Raw genomic sequence first — 13,692 nt, forward strand, 5'->3', positions numbered from 1 at the left:
CCTATAGGTAACAGATGCTGCCTATGATACACAGCAGACAGAGAGGGGGTTGCTTTTCTCTCCCTGGTATCCCCCCAGCACACTAAAAAATTACCTGTAACCACACCTGAACCTATATGGTAATAGAATTTCAGAGAATTGGTCACACGTGTTTGCAAAGACATGTTTAGCTGCTGAGCCCTGCCAAGGCTTCTCCGATATCAGCACTCCTAACACTACATAATAGCAGTGCCCACATGGTGCCTATGATATGTCAATATCATTTCTCCTCCTCCCTCAGGCTTGATCTTATATACAGGTAAGTTTAGAAGTTTCTCAACCACTACAAAAGGATCTTCTTTCCACATATTTGCAATTTTATACTTTCTAGGTGTTCCCAGATGTCTCAATAAAACTCTATCTCCTGCTGCTAACATATGGTCATGTACTTTCCTATCATATCTAGTCTTATTCTTTAGCCCCAATTTCCTAGCGGCACACTCAGCAATATCATAAGCCTCCTGCAGTTCTTCCCGCAACTTTTTAATGTACTTTATGTGAGAGATACTATGTTTGTCACTAGTAGAAATCCCCATGTATACATCTATGGGTAGCCTAGCTTCACTACCAAACATTAAGTAATATGGGGAATACCCTGTTGCTTCATTTTGAGTACAATTATATGCATGTACTAAATGATCGGTATGTCTTTTCCAGGATCTTTTATCAAAAGGATTTAATGCTCAGGTTGGGGGTCTCCTTGTGGATGATATGGGGTTGTTCTTGACTTAGTTATTCCACAAATTATACAAAGCTCCTTTATTAATTTACTTTCAAACTCTCTACCTTGGTCAGAGTGTAGTCTGTTTGGGAGGTCATCATGGACAAAAAACTTGTTCCATAATGTGTTTTCTACAGGAGATGTCTTTTGATCCGGCATCACATATGCTTGGGCATATCTGGTAAAGTGATAAGTTATCACTAATTTGTGACATTTCTTCTCAGGTTCTACTTCCAATGTCAGGAAATCCATGCACACCAAAACCATAGGCCCTCTACTTTTAAAATGTACTAAAGGGGCAATCTGCTTAGTCACAGTTTTACGAACTATACAGTTTACACAATTCCTACAATAGTCCTCTACTTCTTCTCTCACCACTGGCCAATAAAACCTATCAGATATTAATTTAAGGGTTTTATCATACCCTAAATGGCCATGGTCCTTGTGCTAAGCCTTCATCACTGTATTTCTGTGTTTTCTCGGCAGTACTAATTGACGCTTTTCACTTTCCCCTTGTTTTCCAGATACATGATATAGGGGTCCGTTTGTGATTAATAATTTGTTCTTTTGCCTTTCCAATAACTTAGCTTCCTTAGAAACAGGCAATGAATGTGGAACCCATTTTTTTTTTACTTTTAATATTATGGGTATATTCAATTAGGGTCGGATCCATTCTGACATGCATTTGTCGTAATGGATCTGACAACCCCTATTCAATCCCATCTCAATTCGACTTTAAAAATTTGAATTTAGATGAGACCTGTGAGTGGAGGAGAGGGGGGAGCCAGCGGGGACAGCCGCGGGCAGACGGAGGAGAGCAGCGCTGCAGAAGGATGTCTCACAGCCACCAGACCTCACAGCAGTGTCCACCCGGCTCCAGCAAGCGTGACCTCACTTGCTGGAGCCATGTGGATGCTGCCGTGAGCGGCGCGGCTTTGACACATCCTCCTGCAGCGCTGTGCTGTAGTGCTGCTCTCCTCCGTCTCGCCCGCAGCTCTCCCCCCTTTCCTCCTCTAAGGTCGAATTTGGCCCCGTTTCACCCAAAAGTACGTGAATCGGCATCTATACCGTCGATTAGAAAAGTCGAATTCCAAGACTTGTCGAATAAAAATAGCTGTGATTGAATAGGTCGAATCACGATTCGACCTTAAAAAATTGAAAATTGCCGTCTTTTCTCTATCGTCCTAGTGGATGCTGGGGTTCCTGAAAGGACCATGGGGAATAGCGGCTCCGCAGGAGACAGGGCACAAAAAGTAAAGCTTTAGGATCAGGTGGTGTGCACTGGCTCCTCCCCCTATGACCCTCCTCCAAGCCAGTTAGATTTTGTGCCCGGCCGAGAAGGGTGCAATTCTAGGTGGCTCTCATAAAGAGCTGCTTAGAGAGTTTAGCTTAGGTTTTTTATTTTACAGTGATTCCTGCTGGCAACAGGATCACTGCAACGAGGGACAGAGGGGAGAAGAAGTGAACTCACCTGCGTGCAGGATGGATTGGCTTCTTGGCTACTGGACATGAAGCTCCAGAGGGACGATCACAGGTACAGCCTGGATGGTCACCGGAGCCACGCCGCCGGCCCCCTCACAGATGCTGAAGCAAGAAGAGGTCCAGAATCGGCGGCTGAAGACTCCTGCAGTCTTCTTAAGGTAGCGCACAGCACTGCAGCTGTGCGCCATTTTCCTCTCAGCACACTTCACACGGCAGTCACTGAGGGTGCAGGGCGCTGGGGGGGGGGCGCCCTGGGAGGCAAATGAAAACCTTTAAAAAGGCTAAAAATACCTCACATATAGCCCCAGAGGCTATATGGAGATATTTACCCCTGCCTAAATGTACTAAATAGCGGGAGACGAGCCCGCCGGAAAAGGGGCGGGGCCTATCTCCTCAGCACACGGCGCCATTTTCTGTCACAGCTCCGCTGGTCAGGAAGGCTCCCAGGTCTCTCCCCTGCACTGCACTACAGAAACAGGGTATAACAGAGAGGGGGGGCAAAATAAATGGCTATATATATATTAATATAAAAGTAGCTATAAGGGAGCACTTAATCATAAGGCTATCCCTGTCATATATAGCGCTTTTTGGTGTGTGCTGGCAGACTCTCCCTCTGTCTCCCCAAAGGGCTAGTGGGTCCTGTCTTCGTATAGAGCATTCCCTGTGTGTCTGCTGTGTGTCGGTACGTGTGTGTCGACATGTATGAGGACGATATTGGCGTGGAGGCGGAGCAATTGCCTGTAATGGTGATGTCACTCTCTAGGGAGTCGACACCGGAATGGATGGCTTATTTAGGAAATTACGTGATAATGTCAACACGCTGCAAAGTCGGTTGACGACATGAGACGGCCGACAAACAATTAGTACGGTCCAGACGTCTCAAAAACACCGTCAAGGGTTTTTAAAACGCCCGTTTACTTTAGTCGGTCGACACAGACACAGACAGGGACACTGAATCCAGTGTCGACGGTGAATAAACAAACGTATTCCTTATTAGGGCCACACGTTAAAGGCAATGAAGGAGGTGTTACGTATTTCTGATACTACAAGTACCACAAAAGAGGGTATTATGTGGGATGTGAAAAAACTACCATAGTTTTTCCTGAATCAGATAAATTAAATAAAGTGTGTGATGATGCGTGGGTTCCCCCCGATAGAAAATTATGGGCGGTATACCCTTTCCCGCCAGAAGTTAGGGCGCGTTGGGAAACACCCCTTAAGGTGGATAAGGCGCTCACACGCTTATCAAAACAAGTGGCGGTACCGTCTATAGATAGGGCCGTCCTCAAGGACCAGCTGACAAGGCTGGAAAATATAATAAAAAGTATATACACACATACTGGTGTTATACTGCGGCCAGCGATCGCCTCAGCCTGGATGTGCAGAGCTAGGGTGGCTTGGTCGGATTCCCTGACTAAAAATATTGATACCCTTGACAGGGACAGTATTTTATTGACTATAGAGCATTTCTATATATGCGAGATGCACAGAGGGATATTTGCACTCTGGCATCATGAATAAACGCGATGTCCATAACTGCCAGAAGATGTTATGGACACGACAGTGGTCAGGTGATGCAGATTCCAAACGGCACAGTATGGCCGTATAAAGGAAGAGGATTTGTTTGGGGTCGGTCCATCGGACCTGGTGGTCACGGCAACTGCTGGAAAATCCACCGTTTTTTACCCTAAGTCACATCTCTGCAGAAAAAGACACCGTCTTTTCAGCCTCAGTCCTCTAGTCCCTATAAGATCATATCTGCCCAGGGATAGAGGAAAGGGAAGAAGACTGCAGCAGGCAGCCCATTCCCAGGAACAGAAGCGTTCCACCGCGTCTGACAAGTTCTCAGCATGGCGCTGAGACCGTACAGGACCCCTGGATCCTACAAGTAGTATCCCGGGGGTACAGATGGGAATGTCGAGACGTTTCCCCTTCGCAGGCTCCTGAAGTCTGCTTTACCAAGTCTCCCTCCGACAAGGAGGTAGTATGGGAAAAAATTCACAAGCTGTATTCCCAGCAGGTGATAATTAAATTACCCCTCCTACTACAGAAAAGGGGTATTATTCCACACTATATTGTGGTACTGAAGCCAGAAGGCTAGGTGAGACTTATTCTAAAAATTTTTTTTTTGAACACTTACAAAGGTTCAAATTAAGATGAAGTCACTCAGAGCAGTGATAACGAACCAGGAAGAAGGGGACTATATAGTGTCCCGGGACATCAGGGATGCTTACCTCTATGTCCCAAATTTGCCCTTCTCACTAAGGGTACCTCAGGTTCGTGGTGCAGAACTGTCACTATCAGTTTCAGACGCTGCCGTTTGGATTGTCCACGGCACCCCGGGGTCTTTACCAAGGTAATGGCCGAAATGATGATTCTTCTTCGAAGAAAAGGCGTCTTAATTATCCCTTACTTGGACGATCTCCTGATAGGGGCATAGTCCAGGGAACAGTTGGAGGTCGGAGTAGCACTATCTCGGATACTGCTACAATCAGCACGGGTGGATTCTAAATATTCCAAAATCGCAGCTGATCCCGACGACACGTCTGCTGTGCCTAGGGATGATTCTGGACACAGTCCAGAAAAAGGTGTTTCTCCCGGAAGAGAAAGCCAGGGAGTTATCCGAGCAAGTCAGGAACCTCCTAAAAACAGTGCATCATTGCACAAGGGTCCTGGTAAAAATGGTGGCTTCCTACGAAGCAATTCCATTCGGCAGATTTCACGTAAGAACTTTTCAGTGGGATCTGCTGGACAAATGGTCCGGATCGCATCTTCAGATGCATCAGCGGATAACCCAATATCCAAGGACAAGGGTGTCTCTCCTGTGGTGGTTATAGAGTGCTCATCTTCTAGAGGGCCGCAGATTCGGCATTCAGGATTGGATGCTGGTAACCACGGAGCCCAGCCTGAGAGGCTGGGGAGCAGTCACACAAGGGAAAAATTTCCAGGGAGTGTGATCAAGTATGGAGACTTTTCTCCACATAAATATACTGGAGCTAAGGGTAAATTTATAATGCTCTAAGCTTAGCAAGACCTCTGCTTCAAGGTCAGCCGGTATTGATCCAGTGGGAAAAACATCACGGCAGTCGCCCACGTAAACAGACAGGGCGACACAAGAAGCAGGAGGGCAATGGCAGAAACTGCAAGGACTTTTCGCTGGGCGGAAAATCATGTGATAACACTGTCAGCAGTTTTTCATCCCGGGAATGGAAACTGGGAAGCAGACTTCCTCAGCACGACCTCCACCCGGGAGAGTGGAAACTTCATTGAGAAGTTTTTTCCACATGATTGTAAACCGTTGGGAAATACCAAAGGTGGACATGATGGCGTCCCGTCTGAACAAAAAACGGGACAGGTATTGCGCCAGGTCAAGAGACTCTCAGGCAATAGATGTGGACGTTCTGGTAACACCGTGGGTGTACCAGTCGGTGTATGTGTTCCCTCCTCTGCTTCTCATACCTAGGGTGCTGAGAATTATAAGACCTAGAGGAGTAAGAACTATACTCATGGCTCCGGATTGGCCAAGAAGGACTTGGTACCCGGAACTTCAAGAGATGCTTACAGAGGTCTTATGGCCTCTGCCGCTAAGAAGGGACTTGCTTCAGCAAGTACCATGTCTGTTCCAAGACTTACCGCAGCTGCGTTTGTCGGCATGGCGATGGAAAGCCGGATCCTAAAGGAAAAAAGGCATTCCGGAAGAGGTCATTCCTACCCTGGTCAAAGCCAGAAAGGAGGTGACCGCACAACATTATCACCACGTGTGGCGAAAATATGTTGCGTGGTGTGAGGCCAGGAAGGCCCCACAAAGAAATTTCAACTCGGTCGTTTCCTGCATTTCCTGCAAACAGGAGTGTCTATGGGCCTCAAATTGGGGTCCATTAAGGTTCAAATTCGGCCCTGTAAATTTTCTTCCAGAAAGAATTGGCTTCAGTTCCTGAAGTCCAGAAGTTTGTCAAGGGAGTATTGCATATACAAACCCCTTTTTTGTGCCTCCAGTGGCACTGTGGGATCTCAACGTAGTTCTGGGATTCCTCAAATCACATTGGTTTAAAACCAGTCAAATATGTGGATTTGAAGCATCTCACATAAAAAGTGACCATGCTCTTGGCCCTGGCCTGGACCAGGCGAGTGTCAAATTGGTGGTTTTTTCTCAAAAAAGCCCATATCTGTTTGTCCATTCGGACAGGGCAGAGCTGCGGACTCGTCCCCAGTTCTCTCCCTAAGGTGGTGTCAGTGTTTCACCTGAACCAGCTTATTGTGGTGCCTTGCACCTACTAGGGACTTAGAGGACTCCAAGTTGCTAGAAGTTGTCAGGGCCCTGAAAATATGTTCCAGGACAGCTGGAGTCAGAAAATCTGACTCGCTGTTTATACTGTATGCACCCAACAAGTTGGGTGCGCCTGCTTCTAAGCAGTCGATTGCTCGTTGGATTTGTAACACAATTCAACTTGCACATTCTGAGGCAGGCCTGCCACAGTCTAAATCGGTTAAGGCCCATTCCACAAGGAAGGTGGGCTCATCTTGGGCGGCTGCCCGAGAGGTCTCGGCATTACAACTCTGCCGAGCAGATACGTGGTCAGGGGAGAACACGTTTGTAAAATTCTACAAATTTGATATCCTGGCAAAAGAGGACCTGGAGTTCTCTCATTCGGTGCTGCAGAGTCATCCGCACTCTCCCGCCCGTTTGGGAGCTTTGGTATAATCCCCATGGTCCTTTCAGGAACCCCAGCATCCACTAGGACGATAGAGAAAATAAGAATTTACTTACCGATAATTCTATTTCTCGGAGTCCGTAGTGGATGCTGGGCGCCCATCCCAAGTGCGGATTATCTGCAATACTTGTACATAGTTACAAAAATCGGGTTATTATTGTTGTGAGCCATCTTTTCAGAGGCTCCGCTGTTATCATACTGTTAACTGGGTTTAGATCACAAGTTGTACGGTGTGATTGGTGTGGCTGGTATGAGTCTTACCCGGGATTCAAAATTCCTCCCTTATTGTGTACGCTCGTCCGGGCACAGTACCTAACTGGCTTGGAGGAGGGTCATAGGGGGAGGAGCCAGTGCACACCACCTGATCCTAAAGCTTTACTTTTTGTGCCCTGTCTCCTGCGGAGCCGCTATTCCCCATGGTCCTTTCAGGAACCCCAGCATCCACTACGGACTCCGAGAAATAGAATTATCGGTAAGTAAATTCTTATTTTCGACAGACAGCAGCTTTCGACCCTAATTGAATAAACCCCTATATCTCCTATATCAGGATCTTGATTTTGATCAGTTCATATCTGACCACTCCTTAATTTTGGTAATCCTTTCACCTCTAAGTTGCTCAGCCAGCAATATGATAACAGAAGAGCTTCAGGAGTGGCTCCCAATGGACTCAACAGTTCCCCTGGCATCATGTCTCCAATTTGTATTTGGTAACATATCCCTTTACATCTCCCATTGGTACCTCAATCCACTCATCCTCAATGTCACTATTACTCTGGTTAGGAATCCGGGACGGAGAATCAGCATCAATATTATTAATTCCAGGTCTGTACTTTAAAGAAAAATCATACAGATCCAATGCTGCAAGCCATCTATGTCCTGTGGCATCAAGTTTTGCAGTAGTTTGTATATACGTTAAGGGATTATTATCAGTGCGTACCTCAAAGGGTACACCATACAAGTAATCGTGGAATTTTTCCACTACACACCACTTTAAAGCTAAGAATTCCATTTGTGTTTAGGATACTTTTTCTCACTAATAGATTTACCGACTGGTAAAAGACACAGGTCTCAGTTCACCTTGGTGCTTTTGATATAATACCCATCCTATTCCTTTTTGGGAAGCATCTGTGTGAAGTGCATATGGAATGGTTGGATCAGCATAAGCCAGAACTGGAGCACCGGTTAATTTCTCATTTAAAGTCTGAAAAGCCATTTCACATTTACAGTCCCATCTATCTCCAAAAGGTTCACTTGGCTTGAACCAATGTTTAGAGATTGTTTGAATTGTTTGTTTTTTTATTATTTGGAGGATAACCTTTAGTCAGATCAGTGAGGGGTTTTGAAATTTTAGAGTAATTTGTGATGAAACGGCGGTAATAACCACAAAATCCCAGAAAAGATCTAAGTTCTTTTAATTTAGTTGGATGGGTCCAATTCTTCACTGCATCACCCTTTGCTGGGTCAGTTGATACCCATTCTCTGCCTACTATTTGTCCCAAGTGTTTCACAGAGTATCTACATAATTGGCATTTATCGATTGATAACTTTAGTCCTCCCTCTATTAACCTATCCAGCACTTTTAAAAGACAGGCATTATGTTCAGCAAGGGAACTTCCAAAGACAATAATATCTTCTAAATAGACAATTACTTCTCCGTAATTCATGTCCCTGATAACTCTTTCCATGGTCCTTTGAAATGTAGCAGGGGCACCTTTTATGCCTTGCGGCATTTTAAAAAATTCTAAAAATCCCAATGGGCAGATAAATGCTGTAATTTCTCTGTTTTCCAGGCGCATAGGGATCTGATATAATCCGTTTCGGATTATATCAGAAAACTCCACATGCTCCCTTGTAAGCAATCTAATGCCTCATCAATTCCAGGAACTGTGTACTGCAGGGACATGCGGTGAGGTAAATGGCTCAGGAGGCACTGGCTAGTGCCAGAGCCAGATTTACACACCATATATGAGCGAAAGAGTACATCTGGGCATTATACACAGGTGCAGCAGTATAAACGCCTGGAAATTTGGTGAGTTTTGATCAGAGATGAGCGGAAAAAATAGCCAGGTGAGGCACTGTCTCACCTGCCATACACTTATTACTCCGGAGTTTTGGCTATAAAAATGATTAGAATAATGCAAAGTAGATATTTCAAACATATTCTTTGTATTTTTAATTTACTTTATACAGTAAAGACTTTGGCACAAACATTAGTATGGCAGGAAAGGCTCTGCCTCACCTGCCTCACCCCACCTCACGTCACTGGTGTACTGGTCTGGTACTGTTCGAGAATGTATTAATGTCCTGGATTATGGATTTTTCCATTTTTTTTCTTGCAATTACAATTGGAGAAGCATATGGACTATGGGACTCTATAATAATCTGGTTCTCCAGTAATCCCTTTAGATAGATGTAACCGAACGTCCTCAAAAACTGCAGGAGCTATCCTACGGGAACGTTCTCGGAAAGGACTTGTATTATTTATCTTTATGCCATGTTCTACTTCTTTTGCCTCTCCTAAGTCCCATTCTCCCATTGCGAACGCTTGCTTTCTGTATTCTAATTCCCTAATCAAAGAGCTCCTATCTTCTTTTGAAATGTCACTTTGCTTAAAGCAAGTATTAAACTCATTCCCACTTTCATCCAAAGCAGTTTCTGGTTGTACTAGCAGTGTATGTCCTACATCCATAACTCGTCCATCTTCTTCCTGGCACCAATTGGACAATACATGGTATAACTGAGTATTAGTCCCTATAATTACAGAAAGTTCATTTCTTCCCTCCTGAATTTCCGGACATATTAGAGCAATAAAAGTTACTTTCAAGGGCTTTTCATGTGTTTTTCTATCAAATTCAAGGGTTACTTGTACATAACCCAAATAGGGGTATTTTTCAACACTTAGTCCCCAGATGACTAGTCCGCTAAGTGGTTGTATGGGCACATCTGATATATGATGGTTATACCATGTTTCAAAAATACTTAACACCTGGGATCCGCTGTCTAATAGTACATTCAATTTTTTCCCGTTAATAGATGCAGGGACTATAGGTGTAGGCCCCAGTAAACCTTCAGGCACTTCCCCGTTCCACCAGGAATTCCCCATTGCACAATAGCTGACCTCTAGGGGGACTGTGAGGGGTTCACAGTTCTCCCCTGTTCGTTTCCCTGCCCTGTAGAATCTCTATTAGCATTAGAGTTTGCTACAGGGGCTCTTGAAGATGGTCCATCAGTATTAACATTACACTCATAAGATTGGTGTCCTGTCCTGCCACATTTAAAAAACCCTCTTCCTCGACTATTATAATTGTTTCCTCTCCCTACTCCTCTTACAGTTCTATTATTATTATTACTCCTTTGGGAAGAATTTCCCAGATTCCTACCACTTTGAGAGGCCATAAACTGTTCCTGTTTTTTGTTCTGCTCTTAGATCATTTTAACTATCTTTTCTTCAAAAATGTTGACTTCCACAGAGGGTTGGACAACCTTAACCTTTTTTATCATCCTCTCCCTCATTTCAGTTAATACCTCTTCCTGTTTCACCTCTTTTAATAACTCAATAAAAGTAGGGGGAAGGCTCCCTTATTCCAGAACATCATATTTTCTGAGCAACTGAATCAGTTGTTAATGCCCCCCTCAGTAGCTGTTTCATTCTGCTTTTGTCTACGTCATCTCGGGTAATTCCACCCATTTCTGCTATCTTGGATAAGAGTTTGTCTATCCTTATTAAATATGTACTTAGCTTTTCTCCAGGTTCCTGGAATGTATGATGTAGCCTAGATTTTAAATCTCCTACATCTTCTAACGTGCCATAGGCATAATCTACAGCCTCAAAATATGTTTCAAGAGTAGCTTGTGGATTACTTCGTCTAGCTGCCTGTATTATTCCCATGGCAGGCCTCCTTAAACTCTCTACTACTCTCTGTCTTTTTATTTGGTTAGGGCATTGCCACTCCTCTGCTTGTTGTACAGCAGCCTCTTTCCAAGATTCGTATGTTTCTTCACCCAATGGTACAGGTACAATCCCCCAAAATATCCGTAATCTCCTATAACTCCCTTCATAGTGCCATCGTTCTAACTAAAGGCCCGTACACACTGGCCGATATATCGGCCGTTCTCTTGAACGACCGATATATCACGGGACCATCGTCCAGTGTGTACTGCCGATACGTCTGTGAACTCCATCGTTCACAGACGTATCGCGTCAGCCCTGCAGCACAGCCGACGGCCAATATATCTACCAATATATTGGCGTGTCGCTGTGTGTGTACGGGGCGGTCGGCTGACCGCCCATACACATGCTGCGGCGGCCGGCGGTGAATGACAGCTGAACTGGGCGGGCGTGTGTACAAGCCCGCCCAGTTCATGACGTCAGTCCCAGACGGATCGGCCAGTGTGTATGCTCAACACACTGCCCGATCTGTCCATAGATATATCTGCAGATCAATTGATCTGCAGTTATATCTATTAGTGTGTACCCACCTTAAGTAACCACTCTATCTACCATTGTCTCAAACTGCGACCCATCTATATTTGTACCATCTCCTGGCATACTACTGTTGGTATTAACTCTTTCTGAAGCATCAGAGGAGGCAGATATATGTGCACTAATGTTTTCCTCATCCTTGGATTTAGGCCAAATAATGTGCCATCGCCTCTCTCTTTCCTCATTTGCTAAAATCATCACAGGTAATAGACATGGATGTAACTCCATTTCAGTTTCTATTAATATAGATACAATTCTTCCTAATTCTCCTCTTAACTTATCTACTATCTTGGGCTTTCTTACTCCATACAGTCTATCTATAATTCTTATTATCTCATCAGAGGATTCAGAAAAATTCCCTCCTACACCTTTACAATTTTTAGGGTTATTTTCTTTTTGCATACACCAAGTGTATATATCATCTCCCGTCACTCCTGTCAGATTCTCCATCATTTTCTAGTCTCCTGTGTTCAATCCCGGCAAGTGCCTCCAATATGAAATCCACTCTTAGTTTCCTATTCTTTTTAAGCTATACCTATTAAGGGGTCACTATATATGGATTCTATGTGCCTCCACCCAAGCTGTATGTTTACCTAGGTTTGCCTGGGTAAGCCTCCCTTAGGTTGAGAGAGAGTGAGTGAGTGAGTGTGTGTTTCAATTACACATTACCATTTATATTATACCTGTTTTCTTCACCCAGATTGCATGGATCAACTTCAAGTCTTCATTTACTTTCACAATAACACTTTAAACTTACCATTAATACATTTCATTCGACATAAAGAAAATTAGTTCATTCACTATATATCCCTCACCATGCCTATACATAAATAATTTTGCATGCAACACAAAAAACACTCCTTTTCTCAATTGAGAATGAGTGACCCGGGCACTTTTAAACCTGGTGTGCACATTAAGGGGCCCATACAAATTATATATGCACCTAAAGCAATTTCCTTGCACTGTATCTGTAACTCAATACATATATATATATATCCAGGTAAGGTGTGTGTGTATGAATATGAATATATATATATATATATATATATATATATATATATATATATATATATATATATATATATATATATATATATATATGAAACACAGCAGTATCTTTATCTTGCGCCAACTTCAAAGCAGCACAACGGGAGAGGTCCCTGTTGGAGGACCTCAATAGCATACAGAATAAAAAACAGTTTCCCAAGTGCGCTAAATAAGATCGTATCTACAATGATTCTTCCAGTGTTGTTTCCATAAGTCAGAATTGAATACTGGAGAAGTTTACAGTTTTTACATAAAATTCCTCATATAGTGTTTACAAAGATGTATTTAAAATGATGACAATAAAGGATAACCAGTATGTTCGTTGTGTGGTCTTTAACTCTAGATACTCCCTCACCTTTTTCAAGGTGCGAGCTTAAGAGGGAGTATCTTCACAAACTATGCTGGAAACTCCTGACTGACAAACCCAACACGTTTCGTCTTATCGACTTCATCAGGGGTAACAAATATATGAAACAGGCTTATTTTCCATTAATAGATTTGTGCGTGGAGAATCACAACCTTGGGTATAGTGATAAAAAAGGATTCTCTTAAGTTCGCTCCTGATAGGAGCTTTCTTGGTGGTTCCTTTTAGGAATCCTAATGGTCCTAGATATAAAATTATAGAATATCCTAGGAAAAAATACTTCAAAAAGTATAAAGCTGATTTGACAATCACAACGCAATGAAAACCTCCTCAGTAAAACTCACAGAATGGATCCTGAGAGATTCTGTCTATAAATGGAAGTGGTAGAGTCTTCCTTCTATTCACAGCCAGAATCTCTCAGGATCCATTCTGTGAGTTTTACTGAGGAGGTTTTCATTGCGTTGTGATTGTCAAATCAGCTTTATACTTTTTGAAGTATTTTTTCCTAGAAGTATTCTATATACGGGCTAATACCTGAATCAGAAATAGTCCTGATTGTAAGATCTGGATATCTTATTCAGGCAGTGCGTCAAAATCTGATTGCCAGTATTTTTAAAGGGAACCTCAATCAATAGTCCCTATAAGGAGCTCCACAAAGGAGTCTCGAATAATTATCTTTAAGGCAGAATTTTATATCTAGGACCATTAGGATTCCTAAAAGGAACCACCAAGAAAGCTCCTATCAGGAGCGAACTTAAGAGAATCCTATTTTATCACTATACCCAAGGTTGTGATTCTCCACGTACAAATCTATTAATGGAAAATAAGCCTGTTTTATATATTT

Source organism: Pseudophryne corroboree, chromosome 4 (genome assembly GCF_028390025.1).
Source record: "Pseudophryne corroboree isolate aPseCor3 chromosome 4, aPseCor3.hap2, whole genome shotgun sequence".
Lineage (NCBI taxonomy): Eukaryota > Metazoa > Chordata > Amphibia > Anura > Myobatrachidae > Pseudophryne > Pseudophryne corroboree.